At 44.1% G+C, this 27,204-nt stretch overlaps 1 protein-coding gene and 1 pseudogene across 1 annotated transcript in view; both read left to right on the forward strand.

Moving 5' to 3' along the window:
* Positions 1-27,204, forward strand: part of GFOD1 (Gfo/Idh/MocA-like oxidoreductase domain containing 1) — a 112,441-nt gene that overhangs the window by 66,749 nt on the left and 18,488 nt on the right. The window lies entirely within an intron of this gene.
* On the forward strand, positions 10,332-10,791 carry LOC112309078 (large ribosomal subunit protein eL42-like; annotated as a pseudogene).

The raw sequence follows: 27,204 nt of genomic DNA on the forward strand, positions 1-27,204 counted from the left end.
GTATGTTCAAGTTCTGGAAAGGGTGGAAGAGGGGAGGGGACCGACTTTAGGAGGATACAAGAAAAGTTGGGTGTTTGGATTTAAGTGTTCTTGAGATAGGATAGGGAGAAACCAGGAAAATTCCTTGGCAAGTGGAATAGGGAAACTGAGGTAGATAGCTGGACAAACTGGCTGAGCAATTTGCAGCCAGTTACAGAGGATCACCAGGGTGGAAGGCCCTGGGTGCCTGGTAGGGGGCAAAACTGGGAAAACAAAGACCTCACCCTCAAGGTGACCTCTCCTCCCTACAAATAACGTCTAGGCCTCAGTTGTATTTCAGCTCCAGGCCCAGAAAAGTGGCAGGACCAGCTACAGTGGCTGATGACCTCCTGCCCTGGTTCTGACCAATCAGTGGAGACCACAACCCTGAAAGGGCACACCTGAAGAACTGCTGAATATTCTGCCGAACCCCTCCCCAGAGACCTCCACTAAGATTCCTGCCTGCAAGAGACAGATAAAACCCTTGAGACAAAGTGCCCACCTGCAGCTAGTCCCAGGCTAATCCTCTGAACTTGTCCCCAAGGCCCCTTTTCCCTGACTCCCCAGTGAGCTAAGGCAGCCCAGCCTAGGCTCTCCTTTGCTTCTTCTATGCTAAACCCTTTGTTGTTCCACTGTCCCCAGCTTTAATACATGTCCTCTAAAAATCACTGAGACTCGTGTAGTGAAATCTTTCCTACATGAAGCTAAGAACCCACACACCACTGGCTGGCCCTAGGCAGACACACTCAGGGCCAGGTCCCCTGTCTGGTAACATCCTCACCTGAAAGGGCCACAGTGCTGGAGAGTGGACTGAACTGAATCTAAGCAGTGAAAGGTGATTCCCTGCAGCAGGCAGTGGGCTTATTCCTCACCGCGGCGGGTTCTGGGACAGCAGCACTGATGTGCTTTCCCTTCAGTGCCTATTTCTCTTCCCTGCTTGGACGCGGCAGCCGCTGATCCCAGCAGAAACAGCTGGCCTCCTTCTGTTTCTGGCCACTGCAGTAGCCGGGGTTACAGTGGCCTTTACTTTGAGTTACAGCCTCTTCTGGCTAACACCATATTCATGGGAATCTAGGGCCTCCCCCTTCTTCACCCAAGAAAATCTTGCTTAAAATTAAAGTTACTTTCTGCTACCTAAACTGTCTTTTGGCTTAGACTGAACTTCCTGATTCCTGCCGTTCACCAAGGGGAACCCCTTTGGAAGTTCAGGCGCGTGATAATAACAGCTAACATTCATCACTCCCTCACTACGTGCCAGGCACCGTGCTGAAGCTCTCCCACAACAACCTGATGATGTCAGTACTATTTATTGGTCTCTGTTTTACAGATGGGGCTGTGGGGCCACAGAGAGATCATGTGAGGGGCCCAAGGTCACATTCCTAGCAAATGGTGGTGCTAGGACTTGAAGCCAAGAAGAATGGCTCTTGGACTTGCTCTCCTCAGCTCTATGCTAGGCAGCGGGTCCTGCCAGAGGCAACCGTGAGAACCCTGAGCTACCAAACAAGCAGCTCAGCTCTTGGTCTCTTAAGTCTTTGCTGGCTAATTTTACTCAGTGGGTTCACAGTGGGGCTGGCTGCCTCCGGCTCTCTGTGAATTCGTATAGCAGATGCCTGTGTCACATACTCTGGCACTCCTTCCAGTGTGACCCTACTGCCATCTCGAGTCATTTCCAAATATGTACGTCTTTTCTCCCTGTCTGGATTGCATGATGTTTATGAACAGGGCCCGTGCTTTGTTTTTCTCCGGTTTCCCCCAGAATACGTGACATGTTAGTACATGCTTAGAAGTAAGTGGTTTAGTGCCACTTAGCATGACTAGGGGACAGAGTAGCCTCCTCTTAAGTGGCAGCCCTCTACAGGTAGATCAAATTTGCAATAGTCCAGAATTAACAAGCTCTTATCTCTGTAGAACAAATGTGGTTTGCTTTGGCAACTGACAAGCAGAGGAGAATATCACCCGTAGACTGTAGAACCTGATTTCTGGGCGTGGCCACCTTGTGCAATTTCTATTGGCCTGTCTGTCAGGCATCTTTGTGTTGTGTAATTCCCGAGGTGACTGCTCCTCTCGGTAATCTGTTCAAATATAGAACCACACTGAGCTCTGAGGTTGAACCTGGTTTGCTCAGCAGCGCCTTGGGGTCTGATCTGCCAGGTTGTTTCCATTTGGTTTCACTGTGGGTTGGTTTGCACACGTGCTTGTGTGAGAAGTGCAGGCTGCTGGATGGGTCCTGCGTGGTAGCTGGCTTGCTGCAGCCCTGGAGGGAAGTGGGGCAACACACGCTTCAGTGTGGTTTTTATTTTATTTTTTCCCGTTTTTGGCATGGAATGCTCAGACATTCTTTTCAGCTTGCCTTACTCTTGGCTTACCCTAGATGAGGAGAGTAAAGAGCTAAATTACAGCCATCTGAGAGCTCCCTGCCCTTCTGGAGTGGAGTGCCACTGTGGATACCTTCCATCAGAAAGGATTGTATTGGTTTTTCTTAGATCAGACCTGTTTTTTTTATCATCCTCGGATGAGTTGTGCATGCTCATCACTAACCGTCGTGCATGCCAATGCTGGCTGTGCTAAGGTGCCTTTGTGTCAGGAGAGAGGATGGAAACCAGTGGCAGGCTAAATAGCCCCTAATCTGCCTGGTGCCTGTCCCCAGGCAGATTTTTAAGACTGACAAGTCACTCTGCCTCTTCCTCCTGCCAAACAAGACAGTGTGAAACAGTCAGGGCACCATGGGTGAATTGTGTGGCCAGCAAATACAAAAGAGAGAGAATGTCAGGTAAAAGCAGCACATAGTATTGGGCGCAGACGTTCCAGGGGAACATGTCGACAAAGGCTCACTCAGTGGCAGGGCCAAGGGGGCGGGCCATCGGCCTGGGTCTCCTCCAGGTTCTGGTACAACTTCTTTCCCAGTTCCCATTTCTCTGGGCTGCTTGTGTGTACACTGGATGCCACTGAGACCACTTGAAAGACTGACTTGTGCTGAGCAAAGAGCGAGCGTGCTTGCTGTCAGTGCAGCCCTCAGACACACACACTGCAGCAGCCAGGGTCCCAGAGGGGTTCTCAGATGAGGTTCTTGGGATGGCTTTGCTCAGAGGAGCCCCCCCTCAGCCCTTCACGGCGTTTGGTTGCTGCAACTTTCATGTTTCAAAGGAAGGAGGGAGAGGCGCGCAGAGCACACAGAGCGCTGAACTGTGTGAGCTCAGATGCAAGGCAAGATGAGGAGGTGCAGAAAGCAGGCATTTTCTCCCTGATTTCTGTAGCCAAAGGCTGATTCTCTCACCCAAGGGTCAGCACCACTGGGATGAGACTAGTAGGGAGGGTTCAGATAATAAAAATATTTGAAATAATTTATAACTTATATTACTAATCAGATGTGACACAGGTTCTGTTTGCACACTGGTTCACACTCTGCGCACATAAGCTCTGCTGAAGTAACAGTCCACCTATGTGTGCATTAGTGTGCTGTGACAACATACCTCAGACAACAGGATGTATTTCATCACAGTTCTGGAGGCTAAAAGTCCGAGACCAAGGTGTTGGCAGGGTTGGTTTCTTCTGAGACCTTTCTCCTTGGCTTGTAAGAGGCCGCTTTCTCCTGGTGTCCCCACATCATCTTCCCTCTATGTGTGTTTATGTCCCCATGTCTTCCCATAAGGACACCAGTTAGAGTAGATGAGGGCCCATCCTTATGACTTCTGTTACCTTCATCACCTCTTTAAGGACCCTGTCTCCAAACACAGTCACATTCTGAGGTGCTGGGGGTTAGGGCTTCAACATATGAATTTTTAGGGACATAATTTAGCCCATAATACTTATTGGTCTAGTGGCAGTAATGGTCATCATGGCCCTTTCTATGTACTGAAACTGCTCTCAGCTCTCTGGGTGAACCACCGGCTCCGATCCCTGCACTGGCTCCAAGCCAGCCGCCAGTATTTCCCCCTGACCCAGATGAGGAAGCAGAGGCACAGAGACCTTGAGGACTTCAGCTACTACAGCCAGGAAGCAGGGGGCTAGAACTTGCCCTGGGCCTTCTAAGTCCATGTATGGAGACTCTCTGCAGCCTCTGAAGCGAAGACTTTCTCCAAGTTTCTCCCTGGCAGTTATGTCACTGAGCAGCTTGGGGAAGGGTATCTGTGTGGGAAGGAGGTCCTCTGGGTGACACTCTTCACTGCATCTGAGGAAAACAGGCCGCAAGTTAAAACTGGATGACAACGGGCTGCTGATGTCCAACAGGTCCTTAGAGTCGCTGTTTTCACAGCTGGCTTCCCTGATCCAAGGTGTCCCTTTGCCTGGGGCCTTCCTTCTGTTGCTCTTCCTTCCTTCTGACCCTGCCGTGTCCTCTGTGACGCAAAGACAGCCTGTTTATGGGACAGTTTAGGTGTTTGCAGGGCCCTGAGCTCATCCCTAATGAGAACTTAAGGCCTTACCTACAATTACGTAGGAGGTCCTGGTTGCTTTGAAAGCACTTCCCACTGACTTCTTGAAGTTAAATTGCTTTGTTTTGTGAATAATTATGTGGCCTTAGTTGCCTGAGGCAGAGGGTGAAGGTAAAGGTTTTAATTCTCAATGTCAAGACATGTGAGGCATATATTTTTCTCCTTCTTTCTCTTCTCTTTTTCTTCCTTGATCCAAATTGGTCCAACCTCCATCGGTCCATCTGGGGGCCCCCTGATACTAAATCTGAGCTTTCAAATTATTCCCCACTTTCCCCCTGCTACCACATTAGGTGATTAACACCCTTCTTTCCACCTTCATTGTTGTCATCAGATTTACCCATTGCTAGATGCTCCCTTTGTAAGAGGTTCCACGGTCTATTCAAACACAGGGCCAGCCACGTGCACCGTCAGAAGTAGGGCCCAGGGCTCCCAGCACACAGAGTCCGGAGTAGCTCGCTACCCTTATCTCCGTTGAAGGCATCTCTCCAGAGTGCCAAGAAAACGTTTTCAGATCTCTTAGGGCTTGGGGTTTTATTTCCATATGTTACCTGTTTTGTGATTTTATTTACATTCAGCCCGCCTTCAGAATCCTGCCAGGCTAAAAATCTGTCTTTTCAGAAATTCAGCAGATTCATTCCATTTCAGGTTCTTATCTACTCAGTTCAAAGAATGGAATCCTCTTTATTAAATATAGTATGTGGTAAACTCCCTTTAAAATCATTTCTACCCTAAATCTATCCATTGTCCCAGCTGTATATATGCACAAAGATGTGACCGGATATCAGTCACCTAACCTGGTGGATGCTTGCTGGGTGGTGGGATTTAGAGTTTCAGTCTCCTCTTCGGATTTTTCTGAGTTGCTTACTTTAAGAAAAAGTAATATGTGTAATTTCTCTAAAAAGCCATAAAGTCATTCCAAAATAATGAATATGTAAGTAAACAAATATGTCCGCCCATCTGTCCCCTTAACACAGCTGTTAACCAGGTGAGCGCTGAGCACTGTTGGCCATGGGAGCACCGAGGGTGGAGGGCCCGAGGACTGTGCAGCTTCAGATTATGTTCTGTATGTTAAACTCCTCTTTGCTTGTGGCTGGATTTTATTTCAACCCACTGGTCTACTTTCCTTTGGGTCCTAAGCTGTCCACCTGTGCTCCCCTACCATAAAGTACCAGGCTACTTTATCTTTCTCCCTGCCAGGTCACATGCGGAGGTCCTCACAGGCAAATATAAATTTTTACTGGAATAGTAGCCACCAGTAGAAAAAGTACTTTCTGTTCCCAATTAATGCTGTTGTTTTGTTTTGTTTTGTTTTGTTTTTGAAGCAAAATGTGCCCTTTATCAAACTTCCACTTCAAACCACAGGGAGGGACGAGGGGAAACTTTTGCCTCACTGCCTAAGATAAGGTGCTTGCTATATTGTGCAAAAAATTTAATTAGGCAAACCGAGACAATTGGAACTGGGTGCTACCCTAAAGAGAAAAGGAAATTAACTTCTGCCTGCCACAGCTGGGGCCCAAGGTCATGTTCAATTGTGTTCTGATCAGATGGCTATTTCCTGATGGAACATGCGTCAGTTCATAAACACTTTCTACATGGAGGACATATGCTCCTCCTACGGGTCTTGGCCACTCTCTTCTTCTGCAGTGTTTGGTAGGGAGGGGCACATTTCTCACATACCTTCACCAGATCACAGTTTTTCTGGGAGCAAAGCCAAGTGCTTCCAACCATTGGGAGCTGGCCCAAGAAGAGATGTTCTGTGAATTTCTGCTCTTTGATTGGGCAATCTCAGAAAGTTGGTTGGAAGAGTATGAGGAGGGAGGTGGTTGAATTGCAGTCACCCGATTGATTTCTTCACCATCTACGTTAAACAAAGGGTTTGTGTTTGCAGTTCGCTCCTGATCAAGTTGAGTGACTCAGGAAAACCATCTGACTAAATCCTGTTGTAATAGCTGATCCTCTGAGCCCCGTTTGATCTTCATTTTCCACAAAGTTTGCTACCTACAACCTCATGGCTGTGCAGAAAGAAGTTACACAAAAACCAATGTTCGCTTTGAAAAAGGTTTTGATTCTAAGCTAAGTCCTTTGAACTTGGCCATCTAGGAAGCTTTCTCAGCCATTATAATGAAGTGTTTCAAAGGCACTCCAAAGAGACATGACAAGGGCTTTCTTTTTAATATGGTTCTTTATTCAAATGTCTAAGTCCATCTGGTCAAGGAGGGCTGCTCTGCGTCCAGCCCTGGACTAGGCAGCATATAGAGGGAGGCGGAGATGAAAGAAGGTGATGAAGATGAACCTCTGCGGCCCAGGAGTGTATAGTCTAGTTAGGGATGTAACATTCTTTATCAACAGAGAGGCAGGAATAGTCAAGAGTGTGGCTCTCCAGAATTGTTGTAGTCAGTATTCTCCAGAGAAACAGAACTAATAGTGTGTATATGCATATGGTGTGATTTACACAATGCCCTGTCTATCTTCTCACTGACTATTAGCGACTGCATCTTACACACCATTCATCCTCCAGTGCCCAGCACAGGTCTTGGCAAATCATAGGTGTAGCACAGATCCGTAGCTGTTTCCTTGCCCCCCACCCTGCCCCACCAATCAGTTCTCCCCTTCTTCTGTACTAACGGAACCATTAACTTTTAGCTGGATGTATGGTTGCCAAGAATAATAGAGGACAGTTATTGTAAGGAATTGGGTCACTCAATTATGGAAGCTGAGAAGTCCCAAGATCTGCAGTTGGCAAGTTGGAGACCCAGGAGAGCCAGTGGCATAGTTCCAGTCCAAGTCCAAAGGCCTGAGAACGAGAAGAGCCAATGGTATAAGTTCTAGTCTGAAAACTAGCATGCTTGAGGCTCAAGAAGTACCGATATTTTATTTTGAGTCCAAAGGCAGGAAAAACTGACATTCCAGTTTAATGGTCAGGCAGGAGCAGTGCCCTCTTACTCAGCTTTTTTGTTCTTTAGGTCTTCAACTGATTGGATGAGGCCCACTTACCTTAGGGAGGGCAATCTGCTTTACTCAGTCTACCCATCCAAATGTTAACCTCATTTAGAAACAGGAATGATGTTTGACCTAATGTCTGCTCTTCCTGTGGCCCAGACAAGTTGACACACAAAATAACCATCATAGTGGGGTTATCTATTTTAAAGAAAGGATGTCCTCCTTTCTTCTCTTCAACAGATCAATCCTAAGCATATAATTTTAGCTATTATAATCCAGATCCAGAATAAGAATTTATTTCTCACATAACAGTCCCTTTGAGAGCAGTCTGGAGCTCCACAGTGCCTGGAATCCAGGACCTTCTGTTTTGTTGCTCCACAAACCCTAGGTGCTGTCCTTGCCTCTGTGGCCCATATGGCTCACCCCATCAGAATTCACACAGGAGGGAAATGGAAAATTGCACCACTGGAAGTTTATGAGTCATATGTATCACTTCTATCATATCCTTTTGGCCAGAACTGAGTCATATGGCCCCGCTTCACTGCAAAGTATACTGGGAAATACAGTTTTTACTCTTAGCAACTATGGATCCAGCTAAAAATGAATGGTTCTGTTACTAGAACCACTGGAGTGCAGGAAGTGACAGACAGGGTTCTTTGCTACAACTGTGGTTGCTGCGGCCTGTGCTAGGCACTGGAGATAGAGTGAAGTGTGAGATGCAGTCCTGCCAGTGGTCAATGGGGAGATAGGGTACTTGTTATCCCACTGTGTCATGAGTCCTAACACTGGGGTAAACCGAGGCAGCCAAGCTAGAACAGGACTATGGAAGAAGCCTTCCCAGTGAGCTTCTGTAAATCATTTTAAAGAACAACTGTATTTGGCCCAGTGGATTGAGAGTCCATTTACTTAAACTCCCATTTCAGCTGGACCTGTGCTTTCCCTTTTTTGGCAGTCAAACTGAATTCAGAAGTTGAGGTTCAGATTTTTGTACTTAATGTCAAATAGGGAGGCCCAAAGTATTCCTGGAAGCATGTATTCAAAACAAGTAGGACTCCTTCCCTTTTCTGTGTCCTTCTCTCTCTTCTTTCTGCCTCCTCCCATCCCTTTAGTCTAGGGTTGAGGAGTTCCACAGTCCTGGTAGGAATGCGGGCATCTTTCTGAGCCTCGTTACCCTGTACATGCAGAACCCTTGCAGGCTTTGTGCAAATCTCCTTTAAAGGGTTTTGGGGGGTTGGGGGAGGAGTGGTGTACAGAGAGCTCTTATGTAAGATGGTAAACAGCAAACGGACGTGCCATTTTCCATTAGCCAGAGAGGCATTTTATTTCCACTAGGAATGGAGCAGACGTGAAAGCAATTAGTGTTAGTGGGTTTACAGTGATGTCCCTGGAGCCAGCAAAATCCCAGGGCCAGATGTCTGTTCTTTACTTGTTCAAAGAACATTTGTGAGTTATTCCACCCCTGCCCATCCCACCTCCTGCCAAAAAGAACCAAAATACCACAGTTAAGGGAACAGAATATTCACTGAATAACAGAGGCAGGAGGCCTGTTCTTTGGAGATGGAAAAGGCTGCCTCAGAAGTTGGGAGCAGCATGAAAAATCCTCCCCAGCCTCCTGCTGCCCCAGGACCCTGCAGGCCACACTGTGAGTTGGGGCTAGGGCTTGCAGCAGAGATAATATTAGGAACGGTGATCTGTCAACCCATCTCTACTCTTTGTTCCCTTTTCTTCAGCCCTGTCCTATTTCACCCCTAATACATGTGGAGTAGGAGAAACAGAATTAAAAGCCCAGAATATCCACTCATCCGCATCTACACTGGTATAATGCAACCTCAGTTCTACCCAGTCTCAAGCTTCAAAGTGACCTGTCACCACCATAACCAGCGAAGCTTCAGAATCTGCCACACCAGGAGTTTTCAGTGTAGATGTTCTTTTCCTGTATAACCTCACTCTTCCTTTAAAATCTTTCCTTGCCTTGTTTGTCATCGGTTGTCTGTATCTGCACTGTCCATCCAGTTCAGGAGCCATGAGCCACCCATGACAGTAAGCACTGAAATGTAGCCATTCCCACTGCCATGTCCTGTGAGTATAAAATACACACTGGATCTCAAAGACTTAGCATGAAAGAATAATATAAAATATCTCAGGTATTATACTGTATGTTGATAATATTTTGGATATACTGGGTTACATAAAATACTTTTTTCATGTGGGTATTAGAAAATTTAAAATTACACATGTGGCTTGCATTCGTAGCTTACTTTTGTTGGGACAGTGCTGGTCTATGTTATCACTTAAAGTCTTCTTTTAGAGCTGTATATTTAAAATTATTGGAAATATTTAAAAGGATTTTAAAAACCTTTTACAACTTGAAAAGTCTTCAAGAGAAAAGAAGAGGCTTTCCAAGCCTTTGTAAGAAGAAAGTTGGGTAGCCAACAAAGAGATTGTATAGAATTTGAGACAGCCTAGAAACGTAATCACCCTCAGGAACCAGACGATGATGTAAACAAATGAGATGCCTGAGGTTGTACAACAGGGGTGGCGGGGCTGGTGTTTCTCTGGGATGAGGTGCCCTGTATAAAGGCACCCACATTCAGTATTGTTAAAATGCTGGGGGCTCCATGAGCAATGTCTTCCGATGGAATTTGGCTCAGAGGACTCCAGTATGCTACTTCTGGGACCTTCAAATCTCTAAAAGAGATTGTTTTACACTTACAGACTTCATGAAAACTACCCTTTGCAGACTATTGAAACCAAGCTCTGTTAATTAGAATTTCTTTTTTAAATCTTGAAATGGCACTAGTTTGAATTTTGTACCCAAGTTTACACATAGGCTCCCTCTGTAGCCTACATTTTTTAAAAAAACTAAGAACATGGCTAACAATGAACTCATATTGCCCGAGTTCGTATTCTGCGAGATGCCAAGATATATGGTCTCTTATAGTTGTGAGTTTGATTGTATCTTCATTTTCACTGAGACTTAGGGAAAGTAAGCCACCCACTTGGCTATAGCAAGAAAGTGGCAGAACTTTCTGTGCTGGTGGTACTCTCGCAAACATGGTGAACTTTGTTAAAACCTGCCAGACTTTCTGTAAGAAGTGTGGCTGGCATCAACCCCACAAAGTGACACAGTACAAGAAGGGCAAGGGTCCTCTGTCTGCGCAGGAAGCAGAGTGGCTATGGTGGGCAGACTAAGCCCATTTTTTGCAAAAAGGCTAACGCTGCAAAGACGATTGTGCTGAGGCGTGAATGCACCGAGCGCAACGGCAGGTCTAAGAGAATGCTGGCTGTTAGGACATGTAAGCATTCTGAACTGGGAGGAGATGAGAAGAGAAATGGCCAAGTGATCCAGTTCCAGGCTTCATCTTTTGTTTTATTATGTGGCAATGAAATTCTGAGGATATGATCGCTCCAAAAAAAAAAAAAAAAGAAAAGATAGTAGCAGAACTAAGGTTCAGGCCCATGTATTTTGGATGCTACTGTCATAATCTACCAACAAAAGATCTCAAAGTTTTACTCCTATGTTTCCTTCTAAAAGTTTTATAGTTTTAGCTCTTACATTTGGGACTTTGATCCATTTTGAGTTATGGCATGAGGTAAAGTTTCAACTTCATTCTTTTGCATGTGGCTATCCAGTTGTCCAAGCATTACTTGTTGAAAAAACTATTCTTTCCCCGTTGAATGGTCTTGGCACCCTTTTTGAAAATCAATTAACCATAAGTGTGAGGGCTTATTTCTGAATTCTCTATTCTATGTCATTGATTTATTTGTCCATTCTTGTCTCAGCACCACACCATCTTGATTACAGTAGCCTTGTGGTAAGTTTGAAATCACAAAGTGTAAGTCTTCCAACTTGATTATCTTTCAATATTGTTTTTTGCTATTCTGGGTGCCTTGCAGTTCCGTATGAATTGTAGCATCAGCTTCTAATTGTACAACAACAAAAAAGGCATCTGGAATTTTGATGGGAATGTCATCAAATCTGTAGATCAATTTGCATAGTGTTGCATCTTAATAATGTTAACTCTTCTGATCCAAGGACACAGGATGTCTTTCCAGTTATGTTAGTCTTCTCTACTTTCTTTCAGCAATTTCTTGTTTAGTTTTTAGAGTACAAATTCTACATTTCTTAAATTTATTCCTAAGTACTTTATGCTTTTTGATGTTGTTAGATAGAGACTTATTTTCCTCACTTAATTTTCAAATTGTTCATTTTTTTATCCAAAATACTTACATGACATTCCATCTGTAAGTACCTATGCTACCATCTGTTAGTTTCTTTCTTTCCTCCCTCCCTTTCCCTCTCTCTCAACCTCTCTCCCTCCCTTCCCAATTAGCTACTGTGCCACTATCGGACCCATAACAATGAACAAGAATCCTCTGTTCTCATCTACTATACAATCCAGATTCAGATGTCTTTGACCATCTGTCGAAGATGTCTGATACCTTCTCGTGGTTGGCCTTCTCAAATCAAGATCCAAAGAGCCCTTCCCTTATAAATAGCAATGATATCTCTCAAGTCTTCTTCACTTTCTAGCCCCTCTTTTCTCTCTTTCATGTATTGAGGATTTAAATTTATATTATCCAGGCACAGTGCATCTCTAACCTCATGCAAGGCTAACATCTAGAGTCAGACAGTCCTCATTAAGTGAGCCTCAGATCCCTCTCACCTCATTTCATTCAGAGGAATTGGGGACATGAAATTGTTTCTTCCAGCAGAAGAGCCATTGGTCTCTACGAGTGTGTGATGCTGCTGTTGGCTCTCCAAGCATCTGTTGAGGAGAGATAATCCTTGCTGAAGATATTGAACAGAACACCATTGTTGAGTGTCAATGACTAATTGTTATAAGGAGTGACAGAGAGGGCTCTTGCTCATCTCATTTTACTTAATAGGGTGGAGAACTAGATCCCCCAGCCCCTCAGAAGAGTTTCTCACTCTGTGCCTCTCGTGCCCCAACTTCTCATCCCTGCTCCCCAATCACCAGATATGCCTTTTCTCTCTGTTCTTCCAAGGTTCTTACCCCATTCCCTTTATTTAAATTGTCAATCTGGAAGTGAGGCAGAAGTCTGCAATTAGGGTCAAAGCAGGGCTTACAAGTGAAAACAATCTTTAAGAGTTTTGACATGGCTCATGCCTAAAAACATCCCATCTTTGTGTTTTTTTTCCATTTGCAGCACTCTGTTCTAAATGTGTGTTCTTTTAAATATTACATACTGTGTATTACTCCCAGTGTATGTTTGTCTGCAGATGGGGTGGGAGGGGGCTGTTTAAAATATTTCCCCATCCAGTATGGCCAGGTGCTAACCTGTCTGCACAGAAGCCACCTCGAAGCTGGGGCACAGGGTCTTGGCTGCGTGGATGCCAACCCTTCGAGTGCTGGACCATAGGGAGGTGGGAGGGCTCTTGGGTAATGGGAGGATACCCGAGAACCTCGGGGTAGCACGTATTTACCAACTGGAAAATACAGGTTGTAATTGTTTTCCATCTCCAATGTGATTACATTCATTGTGTGCTGGCTGGGTATCGGCCCAGGGACTGTACACATTTCAGTGTAATAGTTTGAACTGTGTTTATTCTAGAGTTCCACCTTCCATCAAGTCTTTGCTCTCTCTCCAAATTAGCAGAAGGCTGGAGGTCTGCCCTTTTTAAAAGAAAAGTCAGTATTCCCATGGTTTCCTAGATATAAACCCTTCAGAATAAAACTCAGCTTCTCAGTGGGCATGTGAAGAACTGTGGAGGATTTTAGGAGAAAGAGAAACGATGTGCTGGCCTCCCCCGATGGGAGCGTGCCATCAAAGGCATCAGGTTGGTCTCTTTTTTCCTTTACATCACTGAAGTATAATTTACACATAATGGAATTCATTCACTTTAAGCGTATAGTTGAATGAGTTTTGGTAAGTGTATATGCCCATGTAACACCGCCCAATCTCAGGATATAGACTTTCTCCATCACTCCAGAGCGTTTCCTGAGTGACTTTGTGGTTTATGTTTCACTCTCTCTGCCCCAGCTCCAGTCCAGGTACCCACCGATGTGCCTTTTGTCATGATAGCCTACTTCTGTTTATTTTACAGTTTCATTTGTGAATGGTCCTATAGTGTAATATGCACTCCTTCACAGCTGGCTTCTTTCACTCAGCATAATATTTTTGAGATCACTCCATATTGCCACATATCTGATTGGTTTCTTTATTTTCATTGCTGAGTAGTAGCCTATTTTATGGATATACCATAATTTCTTTATCCATTCAGTTGCTAATGGACATTGGGTTGTCTCCAGTTTTGGCTTTCGTACATAAAACTGCTATGAACATTGATATTCAGGTTTGTTTTTATTTTTTTTTAACTATTGTTCAATTACATTTGTCTGCATTTTCTCCCCACCACTCCCCACCAGCCCAGCCAAACCCACCTCCCTCCCTTGCTTCCACCCTCCGCCTTGGTTTTGTCCATGTGTCCTTTATAGTAGTTCCTGTAAACCCTTCTCCCCACAGTCCCCTTCCCGCTCCTCTCTGGCTATTGTTAGATTGGTCTTAATTTCATTGTTTCTGGTTATATTTTGTTTGCTTTTTTCTTTTGTTGATTATGTTCCAGTTAAAGGTGAGATCATATGGTATTTGTGCTTCACTGCCTGGCTTATTTCACTTAGCATAATGCTCTTCAGTTCCATCCATGCTGTCGCAAAGGTAGGAGCTCCTTCTTTCTCTCTGCTGTGTAGAATTACACTGTGTAAATGTACCATAGGTTTTTGACCCATTCATTTACTGATGGGCACTTAGGTTGCTTCCAGTACTTGGCTATTGTGAATTATGCTGCTATGAACAATGGAGTGCATATTCTTTTGGATTGGTGTTTCAGGGTTCTTAGGGTATAATCCTAGCAGTGGAATTGCCAGGTCAAAAGGCAGATCCATTTTTAGTTTTCTGTGATGTTCATGTCTTTTGGTTGATACATGTTTTCACTTCTCTTTAGTACATTTCTAGGAATGGAATTTCTGGGCTTTGGATAGATATATGTTTTACATTATTAAAAATATACATGTTTCCAAAAATGCTTGTCCAGCCCTTCTCTTTCAAATGCCCAGCATCACTGTTAACTAGCTCATGCTTTATGCTAGAAGAAATAAAGAGCATAAGTAGAATGAGCTGGTGTCCATGACATCTTAATCAATGGAGAAGCTTCCAGTTCCTAGAAACATACATTCCAAGACTGAATCATGAAGAAACAGAAAATCTGAACAGACTGATTATAACCAATAAAATTGATTCAGTAATCAAAAAACACCCAACAAACAAAAGTCCTGGACCGGATGGCTTAATAGGTGAATTTTACCAGACTTTCAAAGAACAACTAACAGCTATTCTTCTCAAGCTATTCCAGAAAATTCAAGAGGAGGGAAGACTTCCAAGCTCATTTTACATAATCAGCATTGTCCTGACTCCAAAACCTGATAAAGACATTTCAAAAAGAAAAGAAAAGAAAAATATAGGCCCAGATCCCTGATGAACAAATATGCAAAAATCCTCAACAAAATATTAACAAACCAAATTCAGTAATACATTCAAAAGGTCATACACCATGATCAAGTGGGATTTACCCCTGAGAAGCAACATTGGTTCAATATCTGCAAATCAGTTACCATGACATACCATGTAAACAAAGTGAAGGATAAAAACCATACAAGTCAACACCCCAAAAAACAAACAGTGTAATTTAAAAATGGGCAGAGGACCTGAATAGACACTTCTCTAAAGAGGACATACAGCTATCCAATAGACACATATGAAAAGATGCTGAATATCACTAATATCCTCAGAGAAATGCAAATTAAAACCACACTGGGATATCACCTCACACCTGTCAGAATGGATATCGTCAATAAATTAACAAATAAGTGTTGGCAAGGATGTGGAGAAAAGGGAACCCTTGTGCACTGTTGGTGGGAATGCAGACTGCTGCAGCCATTGTAGAAAACTTTGTAAAGGTTCCTGAAAAAAATTAAAAATGAAGCAATTCTACTTGTGGGTATAATACCTAAGAAAACCCAAAACACTAATTTGAAAAGATATATGCACCCCTATGTTCATTGCAGCATTATTTACAATAGCTGAAATATGGAAGCAACCCAAGTGCCCAACAATAGATGAATGCATAAAAAAAGCTGTGGTACATATATACAATGGAATATAGCTTGGCCATAAAAGAAATCATTTGAGACCACATGCATGTACCTAGAGGATATTGTGCTAAGTGAAATAAGTTAGACAGAGAAAGACAAATACCATGTGATTTCACTTACATGTGGGATCTAAAGAATAAACAAAACTGAAACAGACTCATAGATGCAGAGAACAGACTGACGACTGCCAGATGGAAGGGTGGTGGGAGACTGGGTGAAAAAGGCGAGGTGATTGGGAAGTACAGGTTGGTAGTTACAACATAGTCATGGGGATGTAAAGCACAGCCTAGGGAACATAGTCAATAATATTGCAATAACTATGTATGTTGCCAGGCAAGTACTTGAATTATTGGGGAAATCACTTTGTAAATTATATAATTGTCTAACCACTATGCTGTACATCTGGAACTAATACAAAATAATATTAAATGTCAACTGTAATTGAAAGGTAAAATTTTAAAAAATAGAAGGGCTTCCAAAAATGACTCAGAACCTCCATATGACCCTTGAGGAGGCAGAACCGGTGGCTGAGAGGGGCTCACTGCTCAACAGAGCTGTGTTCTGCCTCTAGGCCCTGGGATCCTGAATGACTTTCTTTCTGAGTGCAGGGAAGCCTGTTCATCAAAACTAGTATGAGTTCTCATTTGCACTGTACAGACAAGGGAACCGAGGCCCAGAGAAGTGACTAACATAATGTATATGTAAAAGGCATACAGGGTCCAGCGTAAGTAAGGCCTGCTGTAGTGTGGTAGGTAGGGTAATAACGGGGATGTAATAATTTATAGTTTAACTTGAACATTTTACCTAAAATGTCATATGGTGTGCTGGAGTGTGATATTGTTATGTTACAGGATTACCTACTTATGATTTTGTGATAAAAGATTTTTGTAATAATAGGGCGTTATTTTTGCCAGATCCTGTATATTTTGTTATATATCTTTACGTTATATAAAATCATGTGATATATTATATATTGCATATACTATATGTCATTTATACTACATATTATGTAACATAATATACAACAATATAGTAACTAACATACAGCTAGTCGCTTGCCAGCTGTGCTAGGAGTTCAGCCCAGTTGGGAAGGCTCCACCACTGGCACTTTCCCCTCAGCCAGGCTTCTCACACTTTCTTTTGAAATATTTGTTAAGAACAGAGAAAAGGGAATGCATACTTTGGGAGACAGAGGGAGTATAACATGGCCTGTAGTCAGAAATTTCTTCTAAAAATAAATATAATATTTGTACTTGGTTCCAAATGGACCTGTTCACTTTAATATAAAATATATTTAATACAAAAATGTTCACTCCCCAAATGGTCAGGTCAAAGGACACCCCTGGGAGATGCCATGCCAGCCAAGTGTCCTTCCTGGCACACCTGCTGTGGGACAGGGACACCACCATGTTTCTCAGAACTCTGGATTGCATTGGTGTCTGGCCCAATATATTTCTTGTTCCCACCTGCCCTCCTGTTTTGCATTGGCTTCCAGTAGGGAAGCAGATGGAGGCAGTGTTTGCCCTGCCCGGAGGTAACCGGGCCCTCCGACTTCCCTGCAGTTCACCTCTGGGTTTTATGATACGACTCTGGTTCCATCCCTTTGGGATATGACCAAGGCTGCCCAAGAGGATAATCCAGGATGATCTTTCCATCTCTAGATCCTTAACATAATCACATCTGCAAAGTCTCTTTTGCCATCATATAAGGGAACTTCCACCAGTTCTGGGATTAGGATGTTGACATTCAGCCTGTCACACCAGGGGACACAGAATCTTTGGCACCAACTTCTGGGAAAGGCTACCTGTCTTGTAGGTGACAGTGCTGCCACCATAGCTCTCAGATGCTCATAGCTCAGTGTGGTGCTCACTTTGAGAGCTGCATTTGAAAGTCTGTGAGCACTCAGACTTGAATTCAAATTCTGAGTCAGTTGTTTGCTCTGTGACCTCTCACCGGTTAAATGTATCATCTCTGAGCCTCAGTTTCCTCATCTAAAATGGAGGCAGTAATCCAACTTTGCAGAGAAGATTGAAGCATCTAGCATGTGGTCGGCAAACAGTAGGTGCCCGATAAATGATGCCTATAATTATTTGGGGCATTTCTAGTGAGCCACATTGAAGTAGGACTGACACTGTTCCTTAGCTTAGTTTGCATGTTTGGTGGCTTCACGAGTACTTCTATGGTTATAAAGACAAACTAAACACATAAATGCTGTTCCTCAAGCTCCCAAATTCTAAAACCCACTGCTGCAAACTTAGGGCATTCAGTAGTGACATCCTAGGATTACCTTCCTGCATTCCCCTCTGCCTGCCCCTTGCCCACCTCAGGCTCAGTGGCTGGCATGTTTAGTCCCAAGGTTAGATGTCTCTGAAATGAGCAACCCCCAGCCTGGACCTGGAATTGCCCCAGGCCCCTGGACCAGAAATATGCAAGCCTGAGTAGGACCTACCCCAGGAGGGTCCCCAGCTTTCTTTGCTCATGGCTGGGAACTAACTCAGGTAGGAGTAGTCGGTGTTTATGCCAAGGAAGTTTACTTTTTTTGCAGAAACAGAAACCATAGAGCTCATGAAGCCTCCCCTGTGATGGCTTTGGGGTCCTTATCTCAAGTGGAAGGGGCTAACACTTATGGGTGAGTATGGGCACCCAGTTGCTTTACACAAGTTATCTTTATTCGTTCCTCAGCATACTGCTCATGTGTTAATGATGAGGAATCTAAAGCCCCGAGAGGTTAACTCTCTTATCTGTGTTGGCACAGCTGTTAGGGGCAGCTCTGGCATCTGTCCAACTTCTAAGCCAACTAGCGCACGAGATTGCAATATCTGAATTTCTGGACAATTCATCAATCTATTGTATTACAAGAATGGAAAAACAAGAGCTCCCTATCAGAGGCAAGACCATGATCTATGTGCTTTATCGGGTGATTTATAGGCTTGTTGTTGCGGACCCAGCGACTCCTGGCAGAGAGCCACTGCCGTCCTGCTGTTGGGTATGCCTGTGCCTTGCTTAGCCTCTCCTCCTTGAAACTTAGACCCCCACATCCACCCAAAGGCATTGTCAGGTTTATTTTGTCTTTGAATAAAAATTGTAGTCATATCTATTCATTTGTGAATTGGTAAAGTTACTCAATTGGCAATTCAAAAAGTACAGACGCAGACACAGTGAAAATGCCCTTGTCCTTTGCCCCCACTTTCTTTCCCAGAGACAACCGATGTCATTGGTTATCAGTGTTCCCTTCCAGAGAATTATACATAAATCCAAGCAAATGAACACTTATGCTCTTCTTTCTATGCCATACATGTTATTCTGCATCTTGCCCTTTCTGTTTAATTTTCCACATCAGCTATGAAGCACATTCTTATTTTTGATGTGAAATATAAAATTTATATAAAGTCACAAAAACGGTAATGTGTAGTGACAAAGCAAATCTTTCAAAAACAGGCTACATATTTATCAGTTAGCTAGCTAGCAAAATACCTTTAAATTCTTTCTTTAAGAAATTGGTCAAGAAAAAAAGAAATTGACAAAGTTAAAAAAATGTACTATTTTGTAGAGTTTGGATTAATTGAATAAATAGTTACTTCCCACCACAACTTATTTTCAATCAATTTTTTGTTTAATTTGGAAACTCAAGCACTGGTTGGCATTATTAAAAAGACATACTTCAGTAAATTGTCAACATACATTTGCTGCTGCCAATGCTATGCCAATAGGAGTTCCTAACCTGGGGTGCAGTAAATGGAGAAACTTTATTTAGATTAAGAGTTTACGAACCAGGGAGATAGACCCTCCCCTGGAAACTGTAAGTGTGCTGCTCTGAAACAAAGGGGAGACCTGCTTACATAGCCAAAGTGCCTGTTCAGGTCCCTCATTGGTCCATTTTTTATGGAAATGAGGAGTCCAAATTTACACTGTTTGGTCCAAACAGCACAGTCCTGACTGATTGGAATCACATTATGATTGGTCATTATGGAGCCACTGTCATTGGTAATGATGCAAGTGAGGATAGAGCTGCAGAGCCCCAATGGGACAGGGCAGGTCTCAGCCCACTGGTTGAAATATGATTCTAGAAACTCATTCATAAGGGTTGGCTCAGCCAGTGCAAACACAGGGCAGGAGGCTTGACATATCAGTATATGAGGTCTGTCCAGAAAAAGTCCAACCATTATTAATATGATGAGAATAGTTTGTGCGATATCGATGTAACCTGGCAGCCAAGGCAAGTGGACTGGAACGCGCATGCATGAACAATGACAACTTCACTGGGGATGGTAGATGCCATTGAGTGAGCATGTGTACTGTGTGGCTGTTACATTCAAAATGACTGAGCAAGTAGAGCAACAAACCTGCACCTAATGTTGCATTAAGCTTGAACATTCCTCCACGGAAACTATTCAGGTTATTCAGAAGGCTGCAGCTGTGGGCAACTGCTGATTGGCAGCTTCATCACAACAATGTGCACAGTCATGCATCATGTTTCATGCAGTTTTTCAATGAAACATCAAATTACCCAGGTGACTCAGTCCCGCTACAACCCAGATTTGGCACACTGCTACTTCTGGCTTTTCCCAAAACTAAAAGCACCTTTGAAAGGAAAGAGATTTCAAGCCATCAGTGAGATTCAGGAAAATACAACAGGGCAGCTGATGGCAATTGGGAGAACTGTGTGAGGTCCCAAGGTGCCTACTTTGAAGGGCACTGAGGTGTCATTGTTTATATACAATGTTTCTTGTATCTTTAATAAACGTCTCTATTTTTCATAGCACACGGCTGGATACTTCATGGACAGACCCTGTATTCTTTCTTGGGTTCACAGAGATTTGGTGTCACCATATTCCAGATAAACAAGAGAGAAGGGACACTGTTCTTTATGGGACCCCATCGCTTCACCTCGCATGGAGCGCCCTAGCGCTGTGCTGCTGCAGCACACCACTGGACCGGCCCACGGGTGCGTTTCCACAAGGAGAGAGAGCCTGGGAATGCTACCACAAAAAGCCTTTGTCACTTCTCACTTCTTCCCTGGAAAGCTGCCTGACTTCTTTGCTCTTATCACCCACCTCATCTGTTCACCCCTTTTCCCCAGTATGAGAGGACAAGAGTCAGTTATCTGAGAGGACTCAGGGGCAAACCACACTAACCAGAAGAAGCAATTATATTTTTTTGAGTTTTTTAAATTATATTTTATCAATTATGCTATTATAGTTGTCCCATTTTTTCCCCTCTTATCCCCTTTCACAAGTGCCCCCTACTCCCTCAGGCAATCCCCCCACCATTGTTTATGTCCATGGGTCATGTGTGTAAGTTCTTTGGCTGCTCCATATCCTATACTGTACTGTACTTCCCCATGGCTATTCTGTGACTATCAATTAGTACTTCTTAATCCCCTCACCTCTTCTTCACTCATTCCTCCAAAACACCCTCCCATCTGGCTACCATCGAAATGCTCACTGTATCTATGATTCTGTCTCTGTTCTTATTTGCTGAGTTTTTTGGGTTCAATTGTTGATAGGTTTGTATTTATTGCCATTTTATTGTTCATAGTTTTGATCTGCTTCTTTTTATTAAGTGGGACCCTTTAACATTTCATATAATAATAGGTTGGTGATGACGAACTCCTTTAGTTTTTTCTTGTCTGGGAAGCTCTTTATCTGCCCTTCAATTCTAAATGATAGCTTTGCTGGGTAGAGCAGTCTTGACTGTAGGTCCCTGCTTTTCATCACTTTAAATATTTCTTGTCAATCCCTTCTAGCCTGCAAAGTTTCATTTGAGGAATCAGCTGACAATCCCCTGTTGTTAACTACTGCTTTTCTCTTGCTGCTTTTAAGATTCTCTCTTTATCTTTAACCGTTGGCATTTTAATTATGATGTGTCTTGGTGTGGGCCTCATTACATCCATCTTGTTTGGGACTCTGTGCTTCTTGGATTTAACATGTCTATTTCCTTCACCAAATTAGGGGAGTTTTCTTTCATTATTTTTTCAAATAGATTTCCAATTTCTTGCTCTTTCCCTTCTCCTTCTAGCACCCCATGACATGAATTTTGAACCACTTGAAGTTGTCCCAGAAACTGCTTAACACTATTTTTATTTTTTTGGATTCTTTTTTCTTCTTCTTGTTCTGATTGGTTGGTTTTTGCTTCCTTATTTTCCACATCATTGATATGACTCTTGGCTTCATCCATTCTACTGTTGTTTCCCTGTAAATTGTTCTTTATTTCAAGTAGTGTGTCCTTCATTTCTGACTGAATCTTTTTTATGCTGTTGAGGTCCTCACTAAGTTCCTTGAGCATCCTTTTAACCAGTGTTTTCAGCTCTGCATCTGATAGGTTGCTTATCTTCATTTTGTTTAGTTCTTTTTCTGGAGTTTTGATCTGTTCTTTCATTTGGGCCATGTTTCTTAGTCTCCTCATTTTGGCAGCCTCCCTGTGTTTGTTTCTATGTATTAGGTAGAGCTGCTATGAGTCCATATCTTGGTAGTGTGGCCTAATGTAGTAGGTGTCATGTAAGGACCAGTGGCACAGCCTCTCCTGTCACCCAACCTGGGTACTTAAGGTGTGCCCTTAGTATGGGCTGAGTACACTCTCCTCTTGCAGTTGAGCCTTGATTGCTGTTGGCAGGTCAATGGGAGGGATTTACACAGGCCAGTCAGCTGTAAGGACTGGCTGTGACCACTGACCACCAACCTCCACCCTCAGTGGAGGATCAGATGTCCAGGGACCGGGTTGTGGTGCTCCACCATGGTTTGTAACTGTCTACTGGGTGTGCAGACTCTGGGATTTAATGAGTGGTACAGGCCAAGGTTAGCCACTACCTATGTTCTGCCTGGGGCCACCCAGCATGAACCAGAAAGCAGTCTTTGTAGTTCATGCTGACTGGTACTTGTGCTGGACTTGGAGATTCCCAAGTGAAGCCAAGCTGTGATCCTAGGCTGCCTGATGCTAGTGCTGGGCCTGGGGCCACTTAGCAAGAGGTATTGGGGCTGGAGGCTCGCTCAGGCTGGCTGTTGCTTGTTTGAGAGGATTTATGAAGATGTGAAACGTGTGCCAAGGTGAGCCATTCATATAGAAAAGCTACCCTAAACAGCTTGGGTGGGCCCATGAGTTGGGTGGTGCTGAGCCTCAGGGAATCACAAGAGCAGGGCAAACCATGTTAGCCAGGTTGATGGAGTCGTACATATGGCACCTGCCTGCTGGCTCTGTGTTGTACAAGGAGGTGAGCCATGTTTATCTACACCTCTATCTTGACCAGAAATCAAGAAGTAATTCTTTTTTTTTCTTTTTAAAGATTTTATTTATTTTTAGAGAGAGGGGGAAGGAGGGAGAAAGAGAGGGAGAGAAACATCAATGTGTGATTGCCTCTCGCATGCCCCCTACTGGGGACCTCACCCGCAATCCATGCATGTGCCCTGGCAGGGAATCAAACCAGTGACACTTTGATTCGCACACTGGCACTCAATGCACTGAGCCACACGAGCCAGGGCTGGTTTTCTGTTGTTTGCCATATATCAGAGTTTCCTGACCAGTGTGCCCCAGACCAGCTTGAGCTGGGAGTCAGGTGTGCAGGGATTGATCCCAGTGTGGCCTGGCTGGCTGGTCTGGGGCATCAGGAAGCAATTCTTAATGAAGCAAGGAGATGTGGCAGCATTCGTGATAAGCAGAGCTGTTTTGCCTCACCAGAGTGGTCCCTGGTCTAACAAATTTTAGGACTCCAAGTAATTCCCCCAGATCCATGGGCAGAACTGTTCACCAACTATCTACTAAAAGTAACTGTTTATTTACCATTTTAAAGAAACAAACTGCACAATGTGCTCTGGTACAATAACATCATGACCATCAGTAGACATTGAGTGCTTGCTGTGTTCCAGACCCGTGCTAAGGTGGTTCTCACAACCCTCCAATGAAGTCGATGCTCTCTTATGATCTCATTTGACAGATAAAGAAACTGAGGCTCAGAAAGGTAAAGTCACTTATCCAAGTAGCTGGTAGAGCTTTGAAATTAGACTTTTTCCTTGGTCTGGCTCCCCTACCTGTGTCAATATTCTCTACTTAGCTTCGTTGGCACCATCAGAAAGTTCCAGCTAAGATTACTGAAATTTAAGTCCATTTCTAATCTTCTGCCTTCAAGGAAACAGAAAATCCAATGTTTATGTCTTTTGTAAAATTAGCTCTTTATATCCTTGAAAACCATAATTGAGTATCCTTTCAGCTTTCTCTCCTGTTTTTCTCTTTCCCTTGTTGTGAAAATTTTTAGCAACAAGGATTTATTGAGGATGATCATCCATTGTGCTAGGCTGTCAGAGGACACCAAGAAATAGATATGGCTCCTAATTGTTCTAAAGGGTTTCACCATCTGGTTAATAATAGCTAGCACCTATTACGTTCTTGCTATGCCAGGCACTGTGCTAAGTAGCTTATGTGCACTACTTCATTTAATCCTCACAACAACCTTTTGAGTAGATACTACTGTTATTTCTGTTTTATATAAACCAAAAATAAACTGAAGCCCAGAAGGTTTGGGGGAACTTGCTCACAGTTATAGAGCTCACAGTTGGTTGGGAGCTTCAATACTGCACATGAAAATATGACTAAGATTTCCAGATGTTACAGAATAAAGTCTCAGAAAGTTATAACTGACCCAGGCAGCAAGCGTTAGAAAAGGAGAGATACCCGAGGCTTGGAGCCCTCAGGAAAGATGTCTCAGAGGAGGTGGGACTTAAGTTGGACCTTGGAAAGGGTGTTGATACAGGGAGGGCTGGGGAGGAAGGGAGCAAACGTATGAGGTTGGGAAGGTGTCCAGTGAGGCTGAACCTGTTTGAACTTGAGGACTTAGCAGTGGGAAAGTAGAGAATCCCTTTGGAGAGGCAAATCATGGTGAAGGCATGGCAGTCTCAAGTGCCATAAGTTTCTAAACAGAAGGGGTGTGTGTATGTGTGTGTGTGTATTGATGTTTGGAAAAGATTAATAGTAAGACTGGAAAGGGGTGTTAGTTATTCTTTAAAGACACAGTATGACGCAGTATGGGCCTTTAGACTATTGATTGTATATTGGCAGTTGGCAAAAGCACCTCTATTTGAATTTCGCAATGAGTTGCTTACATGTCTAGTTGTTTACATGCTGAGATTTTTCTCTGAGCAGTTTACCATACCTCTTTTCTTCGTACTGACCAACTTGCAGGTGTGTGTGCAATGGAGAGTAGGTAGCATGTGCTCTCCAACATCCCCACCTTCCATGAATTGTAGCTTCTAGAACTGCTGAAGTGCTCTCCTTTCCTGAGGCCACATGGAGGGCCAGCTGGTGGCACCATAGATAGCCCCAATTTAGCAAAAGAGCCTCTCTGAGCCCCTCATCTCCTCCCTGCTCCTCCACCCCCAAAATAAATGAGAATTGGCTGTTTAGTGAGCAAGGCACCGTATGAAGAACACACATCATGGGATGTTATATTGGAGGCACCCTATAGAACATCTGGTGCAAAACAGGCTTTCCCTGTTCTCTTCAACATGCTTTAATCCAAAAGCATGGTCAGATAATTTGGGGATTGTTCCATGTTGTGGATTCCTTGGAGATGCATGTAAATGTTGATAGCTCGAGGAAATACCATGCTTACCATGCTTGCCAACCCAATTTATTGTTCGGTGCTGAAAATTGCTTTAGAAGTCATCAAAACAGGAACACATAGCCTCATACAAGATGAGGGTAATCACTGGCACGTCTAATCTCTCCTGGAACTGTGAGAAATTAGATCGAGGCAGGGAATGGGGATGAAACACAGAACTGAAACTCCTTAACATTTTTAACAAGCACTTGCCAAACGTCTTGAGCCTGGCCAGCACCCTTGCTTTGTGCCTGCACAGCAGTGAACACTCTGTAGAACTGATGCCCCTCAGAAGCAGGTTGGGATGTGCTGCTTTAGCCTCGTCCCCTCACTTTGCAGGCGAGAAAATAGGTAACGGCAGAGTTGGGACTGGGATGTGGGAATGGGAGGAAGGTGATCCCTGTCACCTTCCTCATGCCCACGTGCACTGATTCTCAGCCTCTAGTAGTAGAGGTATGTGTGGAGGTGACCACTGCCTGTGGGAAAGCACCACAGAGAGCAGCAGAATCTGCGGCCCGTGGGGGGAAGTGCTCTGCGGGGGGCTGATGCTCACTGGTGGAGCAGTGGATGGTGGCTGCTGAGAGCGGGTTCTGCCAGGTGAAAGATATTTCTGTGTCCCCCAAGGAGGACAAGGTACCTCTGCTGTCAGGCCAGGGGCACCTCCTTGAACCAGCTTTCCAGGCAGTGGCTCAGGGATTCACTGGGCATGCGTCCAGCATGGGTGCGGTGTAGGTTTCTTTGCCTATGTTTAAGAAAGGGCTTTAGGGGAACTGGAGACTCCCCGGGACTTTGAATGCAATGATGGTTCAGGATCTGGTAATAAAAGGAGAACAGAGGACCATGATAAGCAAAGCTGTGGTTGGAAAAAGGAAGGGCAATTGCCCAAACTCAAGGCCTAAGGTAACTGATAAGATAAAGATAACAGTCTTTAAACTGGTGCTGGAGGGGAAATGGGTATGAAAAGAGGTCTACAGGACCTGAGTCCTTTTCTCTGTGGAGCAGAGAGATGTCTGAGGAGAGAACAGTTAGTGACTTTATTCTTGTGCATTATTATTTATTGTTATAGGTTGTTATTTATTGTTTTTCTACTCTATGAGGGTTTAACTTGAACCAAGTCCCTTCTTTAGGCATTAAGCCCTTGAAGAGGGTTTTAGGGGCTGTGCTCCCCTATACTGCTCAATGCAATCCTTACGGCTCTTCCCCTTCCCCAACAGAAATGCACCTGTATACTTAAGGCGTTCAGTTGTTCAGTGAGCTAATAGAACAATTTGGCCAGTTTTACTCATAAAACCGTGATGACTGCTTAATCTTAAGGCACTGAAAGAACAGAAAATGATTCTGCCGTTTCCTTTCCTGGCCTAGCAGAAATGTAGGATGTGCGTTTTCTCTGGACCCCACGTCCCTCACTCCCTTTCCTGGCCTGAGCAGGAGCACCGCCATTCCTTGTTGCAGAATGGTTGGTCTTCACAGAAGGTTCCCACCATTACCACTTGCCAGTTCTAAAGACAGTTCCATGAACATGGTTTCCAATGGCATTTGGGGGTTGCTGATACCATCTACAATTATTAGGACCAGAGCCTCGAGGGAGCAGGTGCCTGGGTGGATCCTCTCTTGCCAGTCCTGCGTTGAGATACTCACACAGAAGACTGTCACATGCCTGAGACTAGAATGTCAAGCTCTGGACGCACACTTCTCTGCTCTCCCTTGGCAGTGAGGTGCAGCTGCTACTAAGCAACAAGTTCACCTGACGCGCCCTGGTCAGCAAATGCAGAAGCAGGCCTGTAATTCCTCCTGGGGATTTCCAGCTGGAGACACCCAGGGCCCAGAGCTTGACCTCTGCTGCTGCTCCCCGGTCCGTCCCTCCCCTGCATGCTGAGAGCCCTGGAGAAGTGGGTCGGCCTTCGGAGACTAGAAAGAGTGATGGACATCAGTGACGTGACAACAGATTCAGCTTGAATTGAACAGAATCTCAACCTCATGGTCAGAGAAGTCTCCTAAGTCCAGAGAAGTCTGAAGTGATTTATACGTTCCAAACCCTTAAGAGGCAGTTAACTGT

Source organism: Desmodus rotundus, chromosome 3, assembly GCF_022682495.2.
Source record: "Desmodus rotundus isolate HL8 chromosome 3, HLdesRot8A.1, whole genome shotgun sequence".
NCBI lineage: Eukaryota > Metazoa > Chordata > Mammalia > Chiroptera > Phyllostomidae > Desmodus > Desmodus rotundus.